The sequence below is a fragment of the Ochotona curzoniae genome, unplaced genomic scaffold (assembly GCF_017591425.1).
Source record: "Ochotona curzoniae isolate NIBS_2020 unplaced genomic scaffold, NIBS_Ocur_1.0 contig_3520, whole genome shotgun sequence".
NCBI lineage: Eukaryota > Metazoa > Chordata > Mammalia > Lagomorpha > Ochotonidae > Ochotona > Ochotona curzoniae.
In genome coordinates this window covers 33830828-33856351 of record NW_024465894.1, presented here as the reverse complement: position 1 = coordinate 33856351, position 25524 = coordinate 33830828, and positions in this window count along the sequence as shown.

The following is a 25524-nucleotide window of genomic DNA, read 5'->3' as shown; positions in this document are numbered from 1 at the left end:
ATCTTTCAAAGTTGAACTGTGATAATTTTATTACATTGCATTGTCATTAATATTAAAGTATTTTTTATTTCTTTATTGATTTGTGGTTTATTTTAGATGTACGTTATTTGATTGCCAAGATTATAGTATTTTGGTTTTTCTTTCTTCTCATAATTAATTTCTGACTTAATTATATTGCGGTCAGAGAAAATTACTCTGCAATGTCCATTCTTTGAAAATTGTTCAGCATGATTTATGGCCTAATTTGTGCTTGTTTTTAAAATATGGATATTGAATGCAGGAAAGAAGTGGAGATTCACATCCTCTGTTAAATCAAGAGTGGCTGTCACGTGTTTCGAATCTGAAAATCTTACTCTTTCTCTATCAAGCTAATAACCGTCAGAGTCCGCTGTATCCATGATGTTTTCTGTTACTCTGGAGATTCATCAAATATACTTTATATAAACCGTGCTGTTTTATAAATGTTTTGACTTCTTATATATTTCTTACCTCAGTATCTATTCCATTTTGCCACATTTTATAATAATTGAAAATATATCCATTTGAAAGGCTGAAAGTGGAGGAGTCCATTTGGAAACTCCCAAACAGCCCGAGCAGGTGGATCACACTGGCTGGAACCTGGAGTCAGGAGCTTCATCTGAGTTTTCCACATTGGTTCAAGATACCAAGCACTCAGCCCATCTGCAGTTACTCTGCCAGCACCTCAGCAGGGAGCTGGTTTGAGAGAGGAGTTAGACTGGGTAGTAGGCAGTTAGGGTATTCTGGATACCCAAGTCATCTTTTTTTTTTTTTATTGTTGTTTACATTGTATTATGTGGTACAGTTTTATAGGCGCTGGGGATTCCCCCCACCCCTCCCATACCCCTCCCCCCATGGTGGATTCCTCCACCTTTTTGCATAACCATAGTTCAAGTTCAGTTGAGATTCATTCCTTGCAAACACATGCCTAGCATAAAGTTCAGCGTCTTATTGTCCAGATAAGTTCAGTGGCCTCTTGGGGAGACCTTCTCTGGTCTGAAGGTAGGGCTAACAGAGTAAAGATCCGGTCAGTTAAAAGCCCCAACAAAACCTCAGTATCAATATACAACATTATGGAATTAATTGACATAGTATTGGGTAAACAATATGTTAAAAATAATGCAAGTTCCATTCTTCGAAACATCTGGGTTGAGACAGTATCAATGACAGGTTCAAAAAATAACAAACAACCAAACAAAAAATTACAGGTTAAATCAAGGCAAACATGTGGTATCTAACCTTTTGGGATTCGCTCATTTCCCTTAGCATTATAGTTTCCAGTTGTGCCCATTTAGCCACAAAGAACAGCATTTTGTTTTTTTTAATAGCTGAGTAGTATTCCATGGAGTAGATGAACCAAAGCTTTCTTGTCCAATCTTCTGCTGATGGGCATTTCGGTTGTTTCCATGTTTTTGCAATTACTGATTGTGCTGCAATGAACATAGGGATGCATGTTGGTTTGTCGTAAAACAGGTGTTTTGGATATATTCCTAGGAGTGCTATTGCTGGGTCATATTTTCCTCAAACTTAACGGGGTATTTTCCCCACCATGTCTTGAATCCACCAGAGCATGTCTCTCCCAAGACAAGTGCATATTTTAACATACCAGGAACACGCTTCCCCAAGAGACAAGGGCTACATTAACATACCAGTTCCCCACCTGAAGTGCCAGGCCTGGCCTGTGTCTCCAGCCATTGCCAAGGGGGAGGGCCTCAGACTGGTCTCTTTATCATTAGAATGGGACCAAGGAAGTTGGCTGGTGACACCTTTCTGGACCTTTTGTCCCAAGACCAGGTACCATGGAAACTAGGAATTCTGTTTGTTTATGGAGAGGCACTTTAAAGTAAACCTTTTTGGGCCCTGCAGCATGGACTAGTAGCTAAAACTCCTTGCCTTTAGCGCGCCCTGGGATTCCATAAGGGCGCTGGTTCTAATCCCAGCAGCTCTAGTTTCCTTCCAGCTCCCTGCCTGTGGCCCGGAAAAGCAGTTGAGGATGGCCCAAAGCTTTGGGACCCTGCACCCATGTGGGATACCTGAAAGAGGTTCCTGGCTCCTGGCTTCGGACCAACATAGCATCGGCCATTGCACTCACTTGGGGAGTGAATCATTGGACAGAAGATCTTCCTCTCTGTCTCTCCTCCTCTCTGTATATCTGACTTTCCGATAAATAAATAAATCTTTAAAAAAAAAAGTAAACCTTTTAAAGATGCTTTCTCCACCATTAATGGGGGTCTTTTTCCACTTTTCCTCCTGCCACTATGGTGGAGGTCTAGCGTCTTACTTTTCCACCACCTGCCACTATGGCAGGAGGTAGGGGTGTTTTTCCTCTCTCAGAGCCCCCTCCTGTCACTAGGACGGGAGTCTCCTTTCTCAGCTTTTCTAATAAATCTTGCTTTAAAACTAAACTGTGTCTGCATGAAGATTCTTCTTTCCTGCGAGACAAGAATTGAGGTTGCTGCCTTATTCAGGGTCAAAAACCCTGCAACAGTTTGGAAGTAGAGCACGTGGGACTCGAATTGGCACCACTAATGGCAGTGTCTTATTGTAGTGTGCCACAACATCATCCTCACCCCCCAGCAATAAAAAATTTTGTGAATGTTTTGATAGTGATGTTAACACTCATTTGGTTGATATCTTCTTGAAATACTTTCATCTTTCTCCTGAAATACTATGTTCTGTAGAAATTCCAAGCATTGGGACTCATCTGAAGTTTTCTAATGACTAGAGTAGCAGATGTCGGATTCTCCCTCAGAGGAAAACTGATATTCGTACCATCATTGTATCAAGAGTTTGTACATCAGCATACACCATTCCTCTTCCATTGACCTGCTTGACATTGTACTTGTACGATGTCTCCACTGTGAACTTACTCTTCTCCCCTTCTTAAGCTATGAATATTGTTTGTAATTCTTCCAGGTACACTCTCTTCTCCCACATACATTTATTTACTCAGTCACATCCCACATGGCCTCATGTGACATGGCCACATGCATGTCTGTCTCACACCTCGAGTTAGAATTCACACTAGATCCCTGTGTCATCCTCAGACTGTTCCAGCCTTAGCCTTTGGGAGCTCTTTCGGACAGATCTTGTTTCTGAATTTTGTTTTATTTTTTATTGAACTCCCATGAGCGTACTTGCGTATTTCATCACACCCTGCTTTCTTACACCATAAGATGCTCCAGGTAGTCTCTGCCCTTGCCTCAGAGCCAATTATAGATAGATAGATAGATAGATAGATAGATAGATAGATAGATAGATAGATAATAGATAGATGATAGATGGTAGATAGATGACAGATAGATAGATAGCCAGAAAATGTGAAGCCCAGGTCCCAACTGTGTGCATATTCCTTGCTGACCTCTGGCAGCAAGGTCTCACACATGGATTTGATGTAATGATGCTAACCTCTTCAGGACTAATCAGGACAGGACCCAAACCAGACACATCACATTCAGTATCACCATTCCTCCTCAAGAAGTGAGACGACTACTTGTTAGAAGTCAGGCCCTGAGTGACTTACAGGACACTTTCAGACATTATCAAACAGGTGCACTGAGGCTGGTGTGGGGGGAAAACCGATGCTCTCACTTCAACAAGAGACACCCCGAAGGCTTAGATACTCCATTTCAGTTCAAAATCAGTTCTCATTGCCAACTCAAAACCAGAATGATTAGCCATTCAGACAGTGAGATTCTGGGGTTTCATCTACAGAAATCTCACTCCTGCAACTATAGGATAAAGTTTGCAGGGAAGTCATTGTAGCACTTGAGCTGGAAATTCATTCAAATCCCTGAGACCTTGAACTGGCCGTTCCCTCTGTTCTGGCATGCGTGCATCCAAAAGGCACACTCAGCAAGGGGAGGAATTCCTGTGTTGCATCCCCAGATCTGGACGATGAGGTTATGAATTGTGGGAAAGGCTAAGTGGAGTCACTGGCAGGCTCCCACCTAGGAAAAGAGTAAATCAAATGCTGTACCAGGTGCAATTTCATACCTCAAGGCAGTGAGTCCATCCCCTACTACGTGATGTGCAACCCTTGGTCTGGCTTTGTGTCCATTCTTGTTCACAGAAGCAGTTTTCTTCCACCTGGAAAGAAACCTACCTACCTGAAAACACTCTACCTGAGAGTGTACTGCCTTCTCAGCCCTGTGTCACAGCGCAGTTCACAGGGACCTTAGTCCCCTTCCCTTTCTACAAGATACCACACTGATCCACTATCTTTTTTTTTTTTTTAGATTTATTTATTTTGATTACAAAGTCAGATATACAGAGGAGGGACAGAGAGAAAGATCTTCCGTCCGATGATTTACTCCCCAAGTGACCGCAATGGCCGGTGCTAAGCCGATCCGAAGCCGGGAACCAGGAACTTCTTCCGGGTCTCCCACATGGGTGCAGGGTCCTAAGGTATTGGGCTATCCTCGACTGCTTTCCCAGGCCACAGGCAGGGAGCTGGATGGGAAGTGGAGCTGCCGGGATTAGAACCGGCGCCCATATGGGATCCTGGGTTGTACAAGGTGAGGACTTTAGCCCATAGGCCATGCCACCAGGCCCTGATCCATTACCTTAAAGATGTTACACTGATTGGATCTGCCAAGCAAGTAGCAGCAGCTGTTCTCAAATTACCGGTAAGATTGTCTCATCCCGGAGAGTTAGAAACCAATGTAACAGAAATGCAGAATGAAATTTAGAGGGGCCCCTACGGTGATAGCCCTTCTAATGTGAAAGCTATGTTGTATTATCTCCCTGCTCCAGCAGCAAAAGCAGAGATCTGATGCATCATGGTTTCCTTGAGTGCTGGAGGCACCAAATGCCTCTTTCAGGTGTGCTGCCTTAGCCAATGGACTGCGGGACCCGGAAAAGTTTCCAGTTTTCTGTAGGGTTTCAAACAGTGGAAGACTCTGTCATAGTCCAGGAAGCATGCAGTGTGCTCCACATGGGCGATGTGATTCAGCAAATCCAGTGTTCCTTGATTCGTTGGTGTCTATAAGGTGAATTGCAGTACAGCTGCTTAGGACTGTGAACAGCTGGGATATGAACCAATGCCCATACGGGACCTAGGTGCATTCAAGAGAGGATTTAGACACTAGGTCATGCCAGGCCCAGCCTATTTTGTGTTAGCATAGGCATCCCCTCAGTCTTGTAGTCTTGTGGTTGCTGATTGGATAATATAACTTCCTACATATTTTTGCTATCTCTCTCTCTCTTTTTCTGATTATGCCTTTCAATACAAAAGTCTTTGAAAGTACAAAAGAGGGGCTGTCACAATTCCTCAACTTGCTAAGCCCTACTTTCAAGTGCTGGCATCCCCTATGGGCACCAGTTCATGTCCCAGCTACTCTACTTCCCATACAGCTCCCTGCTTGTGGCTTGGGAAAGCAGCAGAGATCGGCCTAAAGCCTGGGACCCTGCACCCACATAGGAGACCTGGAAGAGGCTCCCAGCTCTGGCTTTAGATCAGCTCAGCTCTGGCCATTGTGGCCATTTGGGGAGTGAACAGCAGGTAGAAGTTCTTTCTGTCTCTCTTTCTCTCTGTAAATCTGCCTTTACAATGAAAATAAATCTTTAGAGAGAGAAGAAGAAGAAAATAAAAAAAAGAGAGAGAGAGCAGATATGTATCTATCAGAACCTTTTCCAAAAAAAACAAAAACAAAACAACAAAAACCCTTACAGTCCTAGAAAAAGAGTTGGCCACTCACCAAATGTATCTTGTTGACTCCTTTGTACTGATGGCTGGCCTCAATGCCCTGAAAAATGGTAATTTAAACACAATTTATGATTCAAGTCAAGAGCCTAATTACATTTAGTTTGCTGGTGACAGAATCAATTGATTTTGGTGGAGAAAATGATGCATTGACTGTCAGGCTCCGATCTCTGGGACTTCAAGGTTGCCCACAGCCCTCTTGCTGCATCCCTGAGCTGCTTGCATTTCCCTCCTGACAGTGCACAGCGACTTCTATGAAACATGGTGGCACCTGCTTGGAGGGCAGCGTATTCACATCTGTCATCTGGTGAGAGCCGAGCAGAATGACTTCATCAACAGCAGAGCAGATGCCTGGGGAAGAAAGGCAGACAGACAAGCAGAGGACTTTCTCTGGACTGAAGCTAGTTTCTGACACGTGCCAGAGACTGAACATGGTGCTCCCACCAGAATGAAAAGGCCTACAGAAGTGCACAACGGTGGAAGGCCATTTACCGCATGTCCATTGCTTCATCATGAACTATTTTCAGAAGACTTACAAAGCCTGTGTTGTGTGATGACAGCTGAGAAGATGGGAAGCCACTGCTACGGCAAAGACACACCCACTTCGCATCCTATTATCCTGTTCCTGAGATCCCAAAGTCCTCCGAGAGGGCTGGAGGCTTTCTATCTGGGAAAAGAATGATACTGTATATCACTCACTTGAGCATTCACCTGCTCCTGAGTACACAGCATTCCTCAGGACACATCTTTTCCTCTCTCCTCCTCCCCCTCCTCTTTCTTCTTTCTGTCTCTTTCTCTCTCTCTCTCTCTCTCTCTCTGTGTCACACACACACACACACACACACACACACACACACACAGAGCCAGGAGATGTTAGCTGTGCTCTCACGGAATCATCCTGGAGGTGACTTGCACAACACAATATTTAAAGGCATCTCCCAAGCAGGAAGAGCCCTGATCAATGGATTCCTCTGATAAAATAATAAACACCACCCAGCACACCGATACAGATGAACTGCTAAGAAGCCTCTTTTCGGAAGCTGCTCTCATTGTCGGAGAGAAAGACTTCACAGTAGCGCGGGCAGGCACACTCCCACTTCACACAGGCAGCTGGGAAGTGACAACACCGCAGGCGTGTGTCATTAACATTCAGGCCCCGTCTATTTTCTCTGACTAATGGGCTCATTGCTGCCGTTCTCCCACGGAGGCCTCAGCTACCAGTTAGTAGTGGGCTGTAAAACATTGTGCAAAATGTGGTGCTAAATAAGATGGAGAAAATCAATTATTGCTCCTAGTGTGTTAAGCAGAAGGCAGGGAGTAGGGAGGGGAGCCCCCCTCCTGCATAATTTTAGTAATTTTTTTAAAAAAGATTTGTTTGTTTTTATTTAAATGACAGATTTACAGAGAGAAGGAGAGACAGAGGATTTTCTATCTGCTGATTCACACGCAAAATGACCACGATGGCCAGAGCTGAACCGACTGAAGGCAGGAGCCAGGAGCCTCTTCCAGATCTCCCGCACAAGTGCAGGGTCCCAAGGCTTAGGGCATCTTTGACTGCTTTCCCAGGCCACAAGCAAGCTGGATGGGAAGTGGAGCAAACAGGACAGAAATCAGCACCCATATGGTGTCACGGCGCTTTTACGGGAAGATTAGCCAAATGAACCATTGTGCCAAGCTCTAATTTTAGTCATTTTAATTAAGAAAAAACCATGAATGGGTTTACTTGGAATATAACCAAGACTGCACTTTGGCTGATTTTTGGGTTCTGAACACGAGGAGAACAAAGATTTCATGAAAATCAAACTATTTCCACCCAAGTCAGGCCTTCCTTTGATGCCAGTATCAATGCCACAGGGCAGGCAGAAAGGGAAAGTATGGGCTCCTTGGTAATAACAGCAGCTGACGCTGAAAGCAAGGAAACGTGTGTGTGGTACAGATGCTGTGGACGGCCGTGCACTGCTTTCCTCTGAGCGCAGCCCTATGGGATTCAGGATGAAGGTCCATCTGCCCCATCCAGGAGGAAAACAGGAGAAGCCAGGATGAGACTAGAGCCCTCAGGGACGAACCAAAGGCCACAGAGCTACACGGAACAGACAAAGCAGGGCACAGCCTGAATACTGCTGGCACCAGGGTGTCGCTGAGCTCTCTGCAGAGGATCCATTAAGCTTCTGGCCCCATGGGCCGGGCCTTCAAAGCCTGCCTTGCGCTGATGTCACTGTCTGCTTGTTCGACACTCATTCCCACCCCCAGGCTTGGCAGGCGTGGAAGCACTTGCTGTTGTCTGCCTAGACCCACAGTCTCCAGGAGCCGTAAACTTCCTATTGGGCTGCAACTCGTTGAAAAAAATCACAGTCAAGGTTAGCTTAAGGATCTGAGGAAGACAGAAGTGTGCTGCTCGGAACTCTGTCTGGCCAGGACTACAGCACAGCACTCTGGGTCAAGGTGAGAGCATCAACTTGGTCTTCTGGAGAGGGAGTGTTTACAGTTAGATGACCAGAGACTGTATTTCCAGTGAAAACAGAAAAAGAAAACATGAGAACCATCTCCCCAAAGTGTCAGAGTGGAGAAAAGACAAACATGGCAGAGGGACAAGAGTGAGCTGGGATTCAGCAGGTGAGCACTTGGCAATGGCTTTTCCCCTTAGAGCTTACAGGGTGGCATCTTGTTTCAGGCAGGCAGCATTCCTGCTGTGTTGCTCTAGGCTGCCTGGCAGGTACTGCAGTGGAACTGGCCTGGGGAAGTCACTGTCTAAGGGTGAGAAACAAGCAGAACCCTTTGCACAACCACACAAGCCTTACAGCAGGCTTCCAAGCAGAGCCAGAGTTGGGCATATGGAAAAGGCCAAGGTGGGACTGTTGGACAGGAGCAGGGGAAGGCTGGCTAGGTGGGGGCACCATCTCTGCCCTCTTCCTCTTGGCTCCCTCGATGCTGCTGCCCTCCCTCCACCTGTCTGGATGTTTCCTGTGAAATGAAGAAAGGTCTCCATGTGAACACAGGACCAGCAATGTGGTGGAAATCTCCCGCACGAGGTGCCCCCATGCATTCCTGGGACAAAACTAGTGGGTTAAAGATCATCACTTTCTCTTGGCTCCCAGTTCCAGGACTTTTCATCCAGGAGATCTGAGGCAGGTGCCAGGAGTGTGTTCTCAATGTGAGATGATCCTAGGAGAACTTCTCGTTGTCTCAGAATCTGAAGGAAAGGGGAGCAGGAAATGACACAGCCTGGTGGAGGGCGCAGTTCAGGCTGAGGTGCCTTCAGACAAGATGAAAGGATGCCTAAGGGTCAGGGCGAGCTTCATTCTTGTGGAAGAGACTTGAAGCTTTGCATCCTATCATGGGACAAGGGGAAAATTCACTCAGGGGTAGCCTTAGGACCCCCCAGTGGACGGCTTGACCCACAACCTCAGTCCACATACAGACTCAGAAAGAGGCTTGGATGGATGAACCTGCGGAGTTGGGGTTGCCAGAGAGTGAACTGTGGATGATAGTCACCCAGCAGCCAAGTGGATGTGGTACACAGTTGTAGGAAAGACTGGGACAGAAAACCTACATCCACATAGCTTTTCAAATGTAAATCAGGTGACATCAGCGTGCCTTTCAGATCTCTCCAAGGAGCACTGCTGTTCTTCAGCATTCAGCTCACACCCTGTCTGTCACCCTGCCCTTTGCCACTGTGTACCTGCCCTCTCTCCCACACAGGTCACCTGCGTGTGGTGTCTAATGGTGTCTCCGCTAATATGCGCTCATTGCTGAGTCTTTCATGTTCTCCTTCCCTTACCTCTAAACTATCCATGCCCAGACTTTGATGTGTCTCCTTCTTGCTCCATGTCCTGGGGGACAGAGGGAAGCTGGAAGCCATTGCTACACACCACTGTGCCTTCTCATACAGTTCCCTGGGTTCACTCTGTTGTACTTGAATCACACATCACTCTCGGAGATGATCTTATGTGTTCATTGGCTTACTTGCTTATTTCCCGTGAGACTTCTACTAGCCTGACACTTCTAAACCCAAGTCTACAAGGGTATCAGCCAAGCAGGGAAACAGAGGGTTGTAGACCCATACTTTGAGCTGGTTTCTGACCCATAGGTCTGCCTTCGAACTGATAACTCATCTCTATTACTGCCCCGGATGTGGCAACACTGCATGTCTGCAAACCACACTCTGGGGAATAAGGACTGGACTGTCCCTTGCTTACCACTCAATTCCCAGTGTCCAGTCCAATGTCTCACACAATCAGTGTTCAGTCCGTGGTTCCTGAAGAAATAATGGGATTCTGACGTCAGCCAGAGTTCCCCGGAGCTGCAACGACCGCGGCTCCCACCCCAATCATACAGAGGCGCCATGGGCAGTGTTGTGAAGAGTGAGCCAAATCATGCCAGACTAGAGTAGCATGTGAGGAAGAGTCTTTATTGACCAAGCTTGGCAACAGCAGCTCCAGCTGCATTCCAGGAGCCACTGCCCTGCAAGACCAAAGTCAAAGTTTTTAAGCCCACATTCCCAGGGAATACACATCCAGTTGTTTAAGTGGTGTGCATTACAAGGTTTTCACATGCAATACAACACATTCAATTAACTTAAGTAGTGCCTGGGAGGAGGCAGAAAGGGAGCCCCCAGAACCCCAGTTTCTGTGCAGTCAATGAACTTAAGTCGTGTATGGGAGGCGACAGGAAGAAGGGATGGGCATATAAAGCCTCCAGAAGCCATTTTCACCCAGTCAGAACATCCTATTAACCCCAAAAAGCTGTCTGTTCACTGCTATGGGATGTTATCACCTGGCTGCACCCCCTCACAGGCAGATGGGCAAATCCATGAACAGGATTTTGCTGACTTGTATGAGTAGTTAGGGATGAAAAGAGAGCCTGAAACCCAATGGTGTTTTATAGTAGAAAGGCAAACATTCTCCTTGGGCTTAGATCAAAGGCTTCCCTTGCACACAACTCCACTGCCCACCTGGCAAGGAGACCAGGGCACAGTGCACCTGCTCTATCCACAGAGAGAACACTCAGTGCTTTGCCCAGCCATCACTGGGACTAGAAGTCTGCGGATTTCCTCTCCATAGGCTGCCTGGTTAGATGCTGGAGGTTAAAAAAAAAAAGCGCCATCTATTTAACACAGAGAAATCTAAAATTTCTAGTGGAACAACTTAAATCTCTCTGGGAACTGAACCTTTAAGTTAGAACTCCAAGGTACATCATAAAGATGCTATCCTTTACAGCGTGAGGCAAAGCTGGATATGAGAGCTGCCTAGTGCTCCCTGAAGATTGCACAAAAGAAGCAAAAGAAGTGTTTTGTTTGTTTGTTTGTTTGTTTTAAAGATTCATTTCATTTTATTTGAAAGGCAGAGTTACAGAGAGAAGTAGAGACACACAGAGAGAGATCTTCCATCTGCTGATTCACTGCCCAGATGGCTGCAATATCCTGATCTGGATTGATCTGAAGCCAGGAGCCAGGAGTTTCTTCCAGGTCTCTCACAAGATTTCAGAGGCCAGTGCCTTGAACCATCCTCTGCTGTTTTCCCAGGCCATAGGCAGGGAGTTGAATCAGAAGTGGAACAGCCACAACACAAACTGGTTCCCACATTGATGCCAGTACCTCAGAGGGTCTTAGTCTACTATGCTATGGTGCTGGCTCCAAGATAGAGGATGTTATAAGCCCTGGATGTGACACACAAGGAACACACATGGCCTTGTTTGTGCATGCCTGGGAGGCATTCATCTTCCAAATTTCCACGCACCTCAGCTCCTGGGATATAAAATACCTGCTGTGCCCATGAATCTTTTGTGTCCTCTTGACTTGATTGGGTGATGGGAAGCCTAGATATTTGGCAGAACATTATTCTAGGTGCGTCCATGAGGGTGTTTCTGATAAGGTTAGCAATGGAGTCGGCAAACAGAGCAGTGTGAGTGTGCCCCACGTACCCCTGAAGATAGGAACAGAATGGAAATACAAAGGAACGCACAGACTCCTTTTTCTTCCTGTCTGACTGCTTGGGTTGAACTTTGTCATCTCCTGACTTACACCAGGACCCAGCCTGTGGGCATTACTGACTCTTACGTCTTCAGACTCACATTGGAAGTGGCCCAGGCACCACTTCTTGGTCCTGGGACTTTAGACTCTGCGTAGAACCTACACCCTGACTCTTGCGGTTTGCAGGTTGTGGAAGTTCTCAGCCTCCTTAATTACATGAGGCATCTCCTTCCTCTTTGACTAGTTATCCCAGAGAGGCACAGGTACACTGCAGCACTCAGTGTGTCCATATCCACTAATAGCTAGAGCTGACCTGAGGTCAGTGTGAAGATGGGAAGTGGAAATGTTGGGCCCTGGTGAGGACGTGGTAGTAACCATCATGGCTTCCTGAAAGACCCACCAGCGCTGATAACATCCACCTGTCACTCTTTCCATGAATGCCCTGATTAGTGGGAGAACCCCTCAAGTCTCTTCCTCTCTGCACCCAGGGCTCTACCTTCCACGCAGGCCGATAGGCAGAACCCATGATTTGTCATCTGCGTGAGCACCCATCAGCCCTGCTCTCTCCTGAGGACAAGAAGGACTGGCTTGCTTGTAGATGAGCAGACCCAGAGCCAATGTAGTCTAATTGTCTCCCGTAGCCAAATGACTTAATAGTTTTACCTAACAGCTCCAGAGAAACTGGCCTGGGATGCAGACCTAGGGACCTTTAGCTAGGCAGCATGTGCTATTCTAAGTCACTGAGTTCCTAGAGCGATTCATTATATTTCTGTACCAGTAAAAAAAACAACTGATATATGAGCGAACTGGAATAGCTTTTTGCTTTGGACTCTATTTGGTGGGCCTGTACTAACACCTTCCTGTGTCTTTCTGTCTATATCTGGGAGCATGTGGATGAATGCTGCTTCTGGTCCCCAGGTGTCAATGTGTCCTTGAACTGCCTTCAGCTGAGGCCTCTGCCCTCCATGGGAAACAGGGTAAAACACTAGCCCCTCTGTAAAGCCGCTAACCATCGGTGACCAATTGTGGTGGCACACCAGCTCACAACCATGAGCAACAAGCCCTGTGTGGATGAGTCACAGCTACCATTCTCCTGAACAGCAGGCAGTTCTGTTCCAATGCTATTTGTGGACAGGCAAGGTGACCACCGCAGGGAAGATGTCCCAGACAACTGTTGCCAGTTACTGAGAAGTAGAGAAATTGGGCTGTTTGCTTCCTGCCGGTTTTTCCCACACAAGGCGAAGCCAGCCCTCAGGCAAGCACCTGCCTTTCTGCATCCCTCAGCCCAAGGACTGAGGGGGCACCAGGCAACAGAGTGGCCTCCGGCCAGAAGCTTACCTCAGGATGCATCATTTGCCTGTTGTATACTACTGCTAAAAATATACTCTGCTATGGGTTATGACAAGAATGGAAAATTTAAAAAAAGGAAACCAAGTTGTGGAAATTCTGACAGCAATTCATGATGTAAAATAAAAAGCTCTCCATAAATGTGTGTCGCCCAGGCCAAGCCTAAGATGAACTGGCTAAAGAGTTAAAGAAGGGAGCAAACCTCAGACTTTGAAGGTCTGTTTGGAACCAGGTTTGGAGATAATCAAAGCTGCTGCATGTTTTTGGGAAAGCCACGGTGTAGATCATGCCTATGTGCAAGCTTAGGCGTGTGTGTGTGTGTGAGAGAGAGAGAGAGAGAAAGAGAGAGAGAGAGAGAGAGAGAGAAGGAGGCAGAGAGGCAAAGAAGAGGGCAGGAGAGAGTGAGACAATGGGTGATTTTTGTCTAGAATCTCCAAAGGCAAAACATGCACCCAGGAGGTGAATTTTAAGAATTTAAAATTTAAGTATTTGAGGGCAGAGGGCCAGGACAAGGGGCAGTGAATAGCAGGAGAAAACAGAAGAAGATTCATGGAGTGGAGGCACCTGCTACATGCAATATCCCAGGATACCCATCTGAGGAGCCTGGTCACTCACCAAGGAGGGAAAAGGGCAGGGCATGTGTGTCCTTGGGTCTGCTCCCACAGCCAGCAGGCCCAGTACGCTTCCATGTCCATGCAAACAGGTACACACCACCAAATACAACCTTACCAGAGCCCAGGGCAGGGACAGAGCTTGTCATACCTGAAACAGATGTATCTGGGTCAACAGCACTAGAAAGCTAGTCTCGAATGCATCATGGTGAGGGTAGAGGTTAAATTAGGGCAAGGGGAGAGACTGGCTGGGGCTAACATGAAGCTTTTCTCTCTAGGTCAGAAGCACTTATCTCCCAGGATCTGAAGTTGAGCTCTAGTCGGTTCATTATTCATAGGTACGACTTTGCTTCCTGCGAAACTCTAGGACCCTGGGTTTTGTACAGTCAGCTTCCGTTTGATTGGGGCTTGTCTGCTATGATCTCCCAGAAAGCTTGTGTCCTAAATGAATGATGGAGACATGCAGAGGGGTGATGAATTTTCCAGCAATCTTTTTTTAAATCTTTCATTTATTATTATCATTTTATGATACAGCTCCATAGGCCCCTGGGATTTCCCTTATTCCCTCCCCAATACCCTCTGCCCCCACCGAGTTTCTCTGTATCATTACTAAAGTCATATGTCCATTATTGTAGGCATGGACAATGGCAAACAGACCAGCATGCTATTGTCCGATACTAAACAGTTTCATTGGGAGTCCATCTTTAGTCTGGAAGTAGAGATGCATCTGCATTGTATCCTCACATCAGGATATGGTAGTCTCCATTTCACAGTTACTGCAGATCCCCTTAAATGAAAAGCCACAATACAAAATCAACAATAGGAAGAAAAATAGAAATTTACAATACCATGAAGTTAAATAACATGTTACTAGATATGAGAGTCTCCATTACACAGCTGCTATACATCGCCTTAAATGAAGACACAAAACGAAATCAAACAACAGGAAGAAAAAAGAAGTTAACAACATCATGAAGTTAAATAACATGGTACTGAATGACTAATGTGTTGCTGAAGAAATAAAAAAAAGAAAATCAAGAAACTTCTTGAAGAAAACAATGCTACTGTATGATCTATGAGTCACTGAAGAATTTAATCAGAAGAAAGTGCTTTGAAGAGATGAAACTAACAACAGCAAAAACATCAGAATTAATGAGATAGAGTTTCCATTGATTTTTGTTGGTCAAGTATGTCTCCTGTAGGCAACAGATGGGTTTTATTTTTAATTCAGTCTACAAATCTATGACATTTGATTGAGCTTAAGCAATTTACATTCAGAGTTTCATATGTATGGGTGGTAATATGGTCCTGTCATTTTAGCAATGGGTTGTTCATTGCTTTATTCTTCTGTTGTCATTGTACTTGGAAATTCTTCATATTTGCCTTTGGTTTTGGTGGGTGCTATTCCTCTTCTCTGTCAAGAGTACATCTTTAAACATCCTTTGTAGGGCAGTTTTGGAAGAGTTAATTCTTTTAACTTTTCTTTACTATGGAAGAATTTTATTTCATTTTAAAAGACAAAAAAAGTTTTGCTGGATATGTTATCCTGGGCCAACATTTTTTTTTCTTACAGAATCTGGAATATGTTGCTCCATTCTCTTCTTTCCTGTAGAGTTTCCTGTGAAAGAGCTCCTGTGAGTTTAATTCGCATTCCTTTATATGTCAACTGATTTTTTACATGTGCAGATTTAAGGATATTTTCCTTACGTTGGATTGAAGAGAGCTTGATGACCATGTGTTGTGGTGGAAAACACTTTTGATCAAGCCTGTTGGAGTTCTGTGCCCCTCCTGGATGTTGTTTCCCAATTCTTTCTCTAGATTAGGGGAATTTTTCTATAACTCTTATATTTGGTGTTTTAGTGTACCGTGTTTTAGTTCTTGAATACTTTTTTTTAGCTTGACTCAGCTCTGCTTCCAGATTTTTGTTTGTTTCCTCCTGGTGACAGGAATTATCTTCCAATTTTGAGTTTCTTTCTTCTGCCTCTTTCATTCTATTTTGGAGACTCTCCAATGTACTTTTAATTTGCTCTACTGTATTCTTCTTAATCTGATTCATTTCCAGTGTGACATATTACTTGGATTCCTTGAACTCCTTTATTATGTGCTTCTCATTGTTGATAAGTTTTATAACAAATGTTCTGAATTCTGTATTCCCCATTTTCTCGACGTCTTCCCCAGTTTACTCTGAAGTTGCATAGGGTTTTGCTCCTTTGCAGGGGAGTCTTCAGTAATATTCATTTTGCATTTGTCTCCTTTTTTTTTTTTTCTCTTGGTCATTGTACTTCTAGTTATCAGATTCTTCTCCTTGGGGCAGGTTTCTAAGCTCTGTGACCCATATGTCTTTAGTTTGACTTACTGCAGTTGGTACATGGCTCTTTCTTTGCAGTCACTTGTGCCATTCTCTCCAGTGAGTTCTAAGTCTGGTTTCGTATGATAGATTTTCACCATGGTCTCCGTAGCCCCAGCTCCTGGCTCATCAGTCTCCACCTCCTGTGATACTGTGCTGAGGCTGCACCATTGTCTGTACAACCTTTCTTCCACTTCTAGTGGAGCAGGTTCCAGGATTAGGAAAACACTAGGTGTCCTATATAGCTAGGTTGTTGGTGGTACTGGTCTTGCCAGAACCTGTTGGCTGTTTGTTCTGAGGATCACACAGACCTATTTTGACCTGTACAATGCCATAGTCGGTATTATTTTCTGGTTGCTAGTAGAGTTCCGACTGCCAGTGAAGTTCAGATAACTGTTAGGTGAACATTGCTGGGGTATCAGTCACTGCAACATCACATCGCTCTTTTTGCTGCTTTCCTGTGTCTTGTCATTCTCCAGGTACCCTTCTGCTCTTGTTCTGTCCCCTCTTATTTCCTGGAATGTGCCCTCTCTGCTTCACACTGGTAAATGTTTCTCCATTTATTTAAATGTGTCCTTACCTTATTCTGCCATCTTGATTTTCCCAGCATTCTTACAAAGATCAGGAAGAGGCAAGCAAACACAGATGCAGCCCAGGTGGGTTAGAGTGTTGTAGGGCCAGGCTAATTTGTGTACCCTGTTCCACTCATTCATCCACCCCTTTGCTGAGTGGAGATGCTAGATCGGTGCCCAATTTTGCAGTTTCCTCTCCCTGTACCATGCAGCAGCCCTGTGGCAGAGGGGAGAGTTCCAGCATGGGCCTCTATCTTGCAACCTGTAGCATGAACCCCTGTGGCTTTGTACAATCCAAGCTGATTTTGGATGTGCTGCCTTTATCTTCTGCTCTAGGACACACATGAGGTCTCTCAGGCTGGTCCAGGGCTTTCTCAATTGCAGTGGTAGTGGCTGCTGCCCATATCTGTGTGTGTCTGGGAAAAGAATTACCCATGATTAGAAATTTTGCCTCCTGGGCACGGCGTGGTGGCACAGTGGTTAAGGTCCTCGCCTTGAACATGCCAGGGATCCCATATGGGCGCCGGTTCTAATCCTGGCAGCCCTGCTTCTCATCCAGCTCCCTGCATGTGGCCTGGGAAAGCAGTCAAGGACGGCCCAAAGCTTTGGGACCCTGCACCCACTTGGGAGGCCTGAAAGAGGCTCCTGGCTTCAGATTGGCTCAGCTCCAGCCATTGTGGCCACTTGGGGAATGAATCATCAGACGAAGATCTTTCTCTCCATCTCTCCTCTCTGTATATCTGCCTTTCCAGTAAGAATAAAATAAAATCTATAAAAAAAATTTTAAAAAAAGAAAAAGAAATTTTGCCTCCTGAGAATGGCAACAGACCAGATCCTTTCTTGGTTCTCCTCTGGCTGTTTTCCTTCTGGGTGTCCATCTGCGTAAATCCCACTGGACTAGGGAGTAGGGGTCAGCAATGGTCCCTGCAGAGCCAGAACCAGTCTAGAATGCTCATCCCTTCTCTTTCCAGTCATTGCCACAGGAGTGTACCCCTCTGTGATAAGAGTGCCCCAAAGATTTACTTCTGTCTTAACTACTCTGGGATGCTGTAGCACCAAGTGCCATAGACTGGGAAATATATAAGGAACATTAGCTTTCCTTTCTTGCAGTCTTGAAGTACCTGGGCATTTAATATCAAGGCTGGAAGGTCTGGTGTCTGATGAAAGCTGCTTCCATGTTAGTGCCTTCCAAAAGGGAAGGATGCTGGATCCTCACACATCAGAAAACACAAGGATAAACCATCTTCCATGTAGGCCTTAATCCCATTACCAAAGGGAGGATCCCTTGTGGACCAATTGCCTCATAAATGCCCACCTCTTGATCCTGTAACATCAAACATTAGATTTCCTCATGGAAACATAAACTCACCAAATAGCTTTATAGGTATTCTGACAACTAGTAAGAGGTAACAGGAATTAAGCCAGCACACATTATAAAAAGCCGCAATCAGATCCTATGGAATACTTTGTGGCATTGTTAGTCATCCTGGCCCCTTTTCTTGCTCAGGAGGTCCTAACCTCCATTCTCTGTCTGGGGAGCAGAGCAGTCCTCAGGGGCAGTGGTCTAGCCTATGTGGAGCGCACTGCAGGAATGTTGGGTGCCTCCATTCAGAGCATACAATGGGGGCGTGGATTCATTCAGTTTGCAAGGCTGGAAACCACTTTGGAGATGAGCAGAGACTGCTCTTAAAGCTGCAGGGATGCTGCTGAACCTGAGATTTCCAAGCATAGTCATGCAATAGATCATCTAATATCACAGGGAGAAGCCAGAGCAGCAGTCTCCAGGGAAATAAGACATCAAGAAGAGCAAGGTGCATCGAGAGACTGCAAGCTGCAACAGGCCCAGAGGGAAAATCTGTGCTCAGACAACACTGGAAGAGATCTTTAGCTGCTCCTTGGGCTGACAGCAAGGCTCCAGATGTGTCCTGCTACTGAAGAAAGATCCTTCTTATCACAAAGCTGGTATGCAAATGTTTGGAGAAGAAAGTGATGCTTAAATTTCCTAATTCTCAAAACAGAAATAACCACAAGAAAGCATGACTGACTCAAGCAACAAAATAAAGTACTAGAAGCCATCCTTGAAGAAAGTGAATTGCTAATCAAAAGATGCTTGCTTAACATAAAAAATATATACTTCAAGTAAAAACCATAGTACAAGACAAAGATGAAATAATAAATTTACTGAGCAACATTGGCAAGTATGAACAGGTGTGAGCTGCTAAACAGTCAGCATGGCCAGAGCTGAAGTGGACAAGCCAGCTCTACATCAATAATAGTGATGGGGGGAAATAAACAGGAAGATTAGATAAGAATAGTTGAGACAGAAGATGTTCCTTCCTGCACTGGAACCCCACCCAGCAGATTCCAATCCACTGTGCTCACTTTCCCATGGTGCACCTGCTGCTATGCCATGAAGGAGTAGGCATCTTGATGACCACATGGAAATCAGGCTCCACAGGGAGGTACCATAAACTCCCAGAGGACCTCACACACGAAACTTCCCTAAACTCTAGCTTGTATGTATATGCAGCTAAGGCACTGCCCACCATTCCATGAAAAGGACTATTTCACCTCTTCGAATCTGGTCCTGTTGATCCTTTCCTCACAACTCAGCAGAGCAAAATACCCAGGGCAGGAACCCTGACACTGGGATGAGAAACCCTGAAGTGTAACTGAAAAATTGCAGCAGGCTCAGCATGGTCACACCTGAGGAATGAAAACCCTAAGGGGCTGCGGTCATGGGGATGCACCCACCACTGGGGTTTTGTAACCACACCTCTTTCCCGGCAGCCTTTGGTTTGGTTTGATTAGGCTCCCCATACTTTTAGTTTGCAATGTTGAATTTGAATTTCCGCTGGAAAGCTTAACTCATCAACAGGGAACGATGCAATCTTCCCCGATATGAGTGCAGTCAACATCTCAATGCTGCTCTCTGTTCCAAGAGCACTTGCACATACCAGCCTTCATCACACTATGGTTAACATTCTTCTGTTAAACTTGAATTCAAATGTTTTACAGGAGCTTCAAGCCTGCATCAAAGAAGGCACACTGCCCAGTCAAAGGAAGGCCACACACTCTCTGGACGAATTTGAGGCCAATACACAAGATGATCACGCCTTGCTCATTGTGTTTGGGAGTATATGAGTCCATGCTTTTTTTTTTTCCCTTAGGGGAGTCTGGAAATTGAGAAATAGTCCCCCTGATGCCTTACAGTGTACCAGGCAATCAATACCTACCTTTCCCCATCATTCTAACATCAGAAATTGGCTTACTTTGCAATGAGTGAACAAACTCAATTTAGGGGTTACAGGCATCTCCTCCAACTAAGTTTTGGGGTTATTCTATAACAGTTTGAAGGTATCTCCTTCAAAACCTAGGGGTTGCCATTGTGTTGGTATCAAGAAGTAGGGCTCTTGAGAGGTGATAAGGTCATGGAGTATACCCCACCGTGGATGGGACTGAAAATTGAATCAAAGAGTTTTCATGACATGCCCGATTGGCTTGTCCTACTGCTTCCTTCCGTGTGTTCCTCCCTTGCAGAGGATTCAGCACCAAAGCCCATCTTGAGTCCAGATACTCCCACCAGACAGCCAGACTTCTCAGGGCCATTGATTTTGAACTTGTTGGTTTCCAGAACTTGGGGCAAGTAAAGTTCTAACTCAGGTCTGGTGTTATAGCACTAAACGTACTGACCAAAATCGCTATCAGAGAACATCCTTTTGTGCTTCCGGTTGGGGAGAGTGAGGAAGAATACTTGCACACTACACCAGAGCCTTCTGTTTCCTCCACAAGTTCTAACCTGTTTGAACAGAGCTGGGTTTTATCAGAGTCTATGTGACCTATGAGAAGGGAGATAACCTGCTATCCATCCCACCTGACAATGAGGAGAGGGACAGAGGATCATCGAGAGGTCTGTGTGGAGCTCACAGCCCCACGGCATAGAAGCAATGAAAGATGGAGACAGTATCATCCAGTTACAACCCCCTAGAATGCTTCTCCATCCCACCCTGCTACATGCCTGTTCACAGCAGTTCCCTTTGGCTGCCAAATAGTTATCTTTTACCAAGAAAAAACTACAAGGCACATTAAAAACTGTAAAACACACCACAGTTTGAAGAGATGCATCAAGGGGCTGGTGTTACGCTGTAGAAGTTAAGGCATTGGTTATCACTCTGGTATTCCATAGGAGTCCCAGCTGCCCCACTTCTGATCCAATCCCCACTAACACAGCAGATTATGGGCCAAGCACGTGCACTAAAGTTTCTGATCCCATGGCTTTGACCTCACCCAGCCCTGGCCATTGTGGTCATTCAGGGAATGAATCATAGGGTGGGACACATTTCCTGATCTATCTCTTATACTTCTGTCATTCTTCCTTAAAAAATAAATTTTGAAAAATAACATATTCTCTTTTCAAAACTACACGGAGCATTCTCTAAATTAAACCACATACCTAGGCCATAAAACACATCTCACCAATTTTGTAAAGGATTTATTTGTTTGAAACGCAAAGTTATAGAGAAAGGAGAGGCAGAGAAAGATGGATCTTTCCTCTGCTGCTTCTCCCTCCAAATGACTGCAATGCTGGGGCTAGGCTGAGCTGGAGCTAGGGCCTGGTACTCCATTCAAGTCTCCGACATGAGTGAGGAGGGTCCTACTCCTTGGGTCATCTTCTGTTTCTTTCCCAAATACATTAGCATGGAATTTAGCTAGAAGAGGAACAACCATCACTTCCGCCATCACTCATATGGGGTGAAGCTTAATTACTGCATCACATTGCCAGCCCCTTAATAATGCTTTAATACAGAAAACAAGATCATGTATCACTTTTTTTGGCAATGACAGAACAAACTGAAAATTAATAACAAAAGATACTCTAAAGGTTATACAAATATATAAAGTTGAACAACAGATCATTAAAGAAATCAAAAGAGAAGCTTAAATTTTTTATGAAACTAATGAAAATGAGACCACAGCGTATCAACATGTATATAGCAAAAGCAGTGTGAAGGGGAAACTTTGTAACAATATGACCTACATCACAAAAAGTAAAGGTATCAAATAAATAAATCCAGCAATGCAAACCAAGAACCTAGAAAATCAAAACAAAAACAAACCTAGTTAGTAGAAGGAAACTAATGATAAAAATTGGAGAATAAATTTTAAGATATTGAAATTTTAAAAAATACAAAATAGCAATAAAATGAAAGCTAGTCTTTAAAAAGATAAACAAAATTGATAAACCATTAGCCAGATTAACCAAGGCAGAGGGGGTAGAGACTCAAATCAATAAGATCAGAGTCAAAAAAGATACAATAGCTGATATCACACAAATAAAATGAATCATTGGGAACAATTATAAATAGCCTAATGACAACAAATTATAAAACAGAAAATATTATTTCTGAAAATATCTAACTTCTAAAAACTTCAAAGCACAAATCAATGGAAACACATTCCACCTTCAAGGTGTAGAAGACATGGGGTCAGAGTTATGATAAGCAATTAAACCATGCGTGTAGCACCAGCATCCTACATAGGTGCCACTTTGAGTCCCAGCTTTCTACCACAAATACACCTGGGAGAGCAGCAGAAGATGGCCCAAGTACTTAGGCCTCTGCAACCAGCTGGGAGACCCAGACAAACCCTTGGGTCTTGGCCTCAGCCTGGCCCAATCCTGGTCATTGCAGCCATTTGGAGCATGAACCAGTGAATGAAAGTTATTCTCTCTCTTCTCTCTCTCTCTCTCTTTCTTTTTTTTTTTTTAATTGTTGCTTACATTGTATTATGTAGTACAGTTTTATAGGCGCTGGGGATTCCCCCCACCCCTCCCATACCCCTCCCCCCATGGTGGATTCCTCCACCTTGTTGCATAACCATAGTTCAAGTTCAGTTGAGATTCATTGCTTGCAAACACATGCCTAGCATAAAGTTCAGCGTCTTATTGTCCAGATAAGTTCAGTGGCCTCTTGGGGAGACCTTCTCTGGTCTGAAGATAGGTCTAACAGAGTAAAGATCCGGTCAGTTAAAAGCCCCAAAAAGGCCTCAGTATCAATATACAACATTATGGAATTAATTGACATAGTATTGGGTAAACAATATGTTAAAAATAATGCAAGTTCCATTCTTCGAAACATCTGGGTTGAGACAGTATCAATGACAGGTTCAAAAAATAACAAACGACCAAACAAAAAATTACAGGTTAAATCAAGGCAAACATGTGGTATCTAATCTTTTGGGATTCGCTCATTTCCCTTAGCATTATAGTTTCCAGTTGTGCCCATTTAGCCACAAAGAACTGCATTTTGTTTTTTTTAATAGCTGAGTAGTATTCCATGGAGTAGATGAACCAAAGCTTTCTTATCCAATCTTCTGCTGATGGGCATTTTGGTTGCTTCCATGTTTTTGCAATTACTGATTGTGCTGCAATGAACATAGGGGTGCATGTTGGTTTGTCGTAAAACAGGTGTTTTGGATATATTCCTAGGAGTGCTATTGCTGGGTCATATGGTATGCAGATTTTGAGTTGTTTGAGTGTTCTCCAGACTGATTTCTATAGAGGCTGTACCAATTTGCAGCTCCACCAGCAGTGGAGTAGGGTTCCCTTTTCCCCACATCCTCGCCAGCAAGCGTCGTTGGTGCTCTTGTTTATGTGGGCCAATCTTACTGGTGTTAGGTGGTACCTCATCAATGTTTTAATTTGGATTTCCCTTATTGCTAGGGAGCTGGAACATTTTTTCATATGTTTGTTTGCCATTTGGACTTGTTCCTTTGTGAAATGTTTGCCCATTTCCCGTGCCCATTTCTTGAGTGGCTTGTTTGTTTTGGTTTTTTGGTTGTTTTGAAGTTCTTTGTATATCCTGGAAATTAGCCCCCTATCACCTATATCGTGTGCAAAGATCTTCTGTTTACCATACTTGTTTACAGCTGGTTTACTGGGGCAGGCATTGCGGCATGCGGTGTTAAATCACTGCCTACAACTCTAGCAACACATGTGGGAGCTGCTTCGAGCCCCAGCTGCTCAGCTTCTGACACAGCTGCCTATCAATGTGCCTGCGAGAAGCAGAAGAGGGCCCCTGTACATCACGGGAGACCCAGATGAAGCTCCTGGTTTCAGGATGGTCCAGCCCTGGTCATTGCAGTCATCTGTGGAGAGTGACAGCAGATGGGAAATCCCTTCTCCCCCTGTCCCCCTTTCTGTCTCAGTAAGTGTGCTTTTCAAATAGATTAAATCTTTTTTTAAAAAAAAAGCACTTTATTCGTCCTTAATTGACAAAGAAAAAAGTTTTTCTGAGATCCTCCCTAACATTATTGATCTATTCCTGGATCACCAATGGACAATAATTATATTAGACTAAACGTTGTAGGGAAATCCCACAGACTACCTTCTAATTTCAAGGGAAAACCTTTAACACAGCCTAATCTGCTGTGACCCAAATGATGAAACTTGACATCAGCAATTAAAAAGGACTGATACAGGTCACGACTATAAAATACTCTTGTCCAAAATATTCAAATGGCAAACTGAGTATTCAAAACGGCAATGGGGCCATGAAAACAGTCTATTCTAGGTTAAAGGACTCTTAGGAGAATTAATTTGATTAATTAAGGGCTTTGATTAATTAAATGATTTGATTAATTAAAGGATTCTTAAGAGAATTCATTTGACACAAATGATGAAAGGCGCTGTGATAGCTAGCTGTCATTGATTGGAGCAGAGACTGATGGCCAAGACTAAACTTGAAAGATGAAGTTGGATGTCCCAGGTGCCAAAAGAGAATATAAGAAAGAATGCAAGAGAACTGAGCTACACAGAAACCATGGCTAAGTTCTGCAACTGGGGCTAGGACCCCACGTATGCCTCATTGAAGTTCAAAATAACAGGATCCTGACAGGGATCATCCCCGTTTCCATATTCTAAGAGGTTTCTTTGTAATATTGACACCTCTGGCCTGACAAAAGGCTGAAGGTGCTGTTTCCTGAAGCGACGCCACATGTCACTGTGAGTGAAGGTTTGGGATTTGAAGTCACCTGCAGTTTTTATATTCACAGTGTGACCCGGGGGTCATCAACATTGGTATCACCTAGGAGCCTGTTAGAAGTGAGGAATCTTTAGTTGCACACAGCCTGCAGGTGCACATTAAAATTTGATGAGTTCTTGGCTGCATTAAAATCCCAGCTGCTCCTGAGCAAGCATTAGCTGAAACCCAGGGAAGCTCAGCGAGCATAGCGTTTTCTTTGCCTTGCCCCTCAGTCTGGATTCCCCCAAAGGTAATGATTGCACAAAAGTTGGTGTGGTTACAGAAATCACTGGAGGAGAGAAGAGGCAAGACGGAGAAAGGCAGCGGCTTTGAAAGGGTGAATCCCAGAGAGGACGCCAGTGTAGCCAGCTGGGGTTGAGGGACCTGCAGACCCTCTGAGAGGCTCTGGAGGACACACTTGAGATTTGTCCCCTGGAATTTTACCTGCCAGGATGTCTCTCCAAGATCAGGTAAGGGCCAGCCCAGGGAAAGCTTGCAAAATCGAACACTCCCGTGAGACCAAGAAAGACGGATGCACAAGTGTGGTGTGGGCGGCATTTGGTCTGGGAGTGAAAATACTGGTAAAGCACCTTATTCCATGTGTGAGTATCTGGGTCTCACACCCCTTCCCCCAAAGCCAGCTCCTAGCTCCAGCTACACGCTAATGCGGATCCGTGCAGGCAGCAGACGCTGGTTCTCATTGCTGTGTTCCTGGCCACCCAATTGGGAGACCCGGATTGAGTTCCTGGCCCAGTTCCAGCCTTTTTGTGTATTGCGGGGAAAGCGGTGGATAGATTTCTCTCCCTTTCTGTCTCTCCCTGTCTATGTGCATGCATGTCCAGCTGAAATACATGAAAATTATAAAACAAAGATGCAGACGGAGGAGGCTTCTCAAAGAGCTGAAAAGAGAACAATCCCATGATCCAGCTGTCCCAC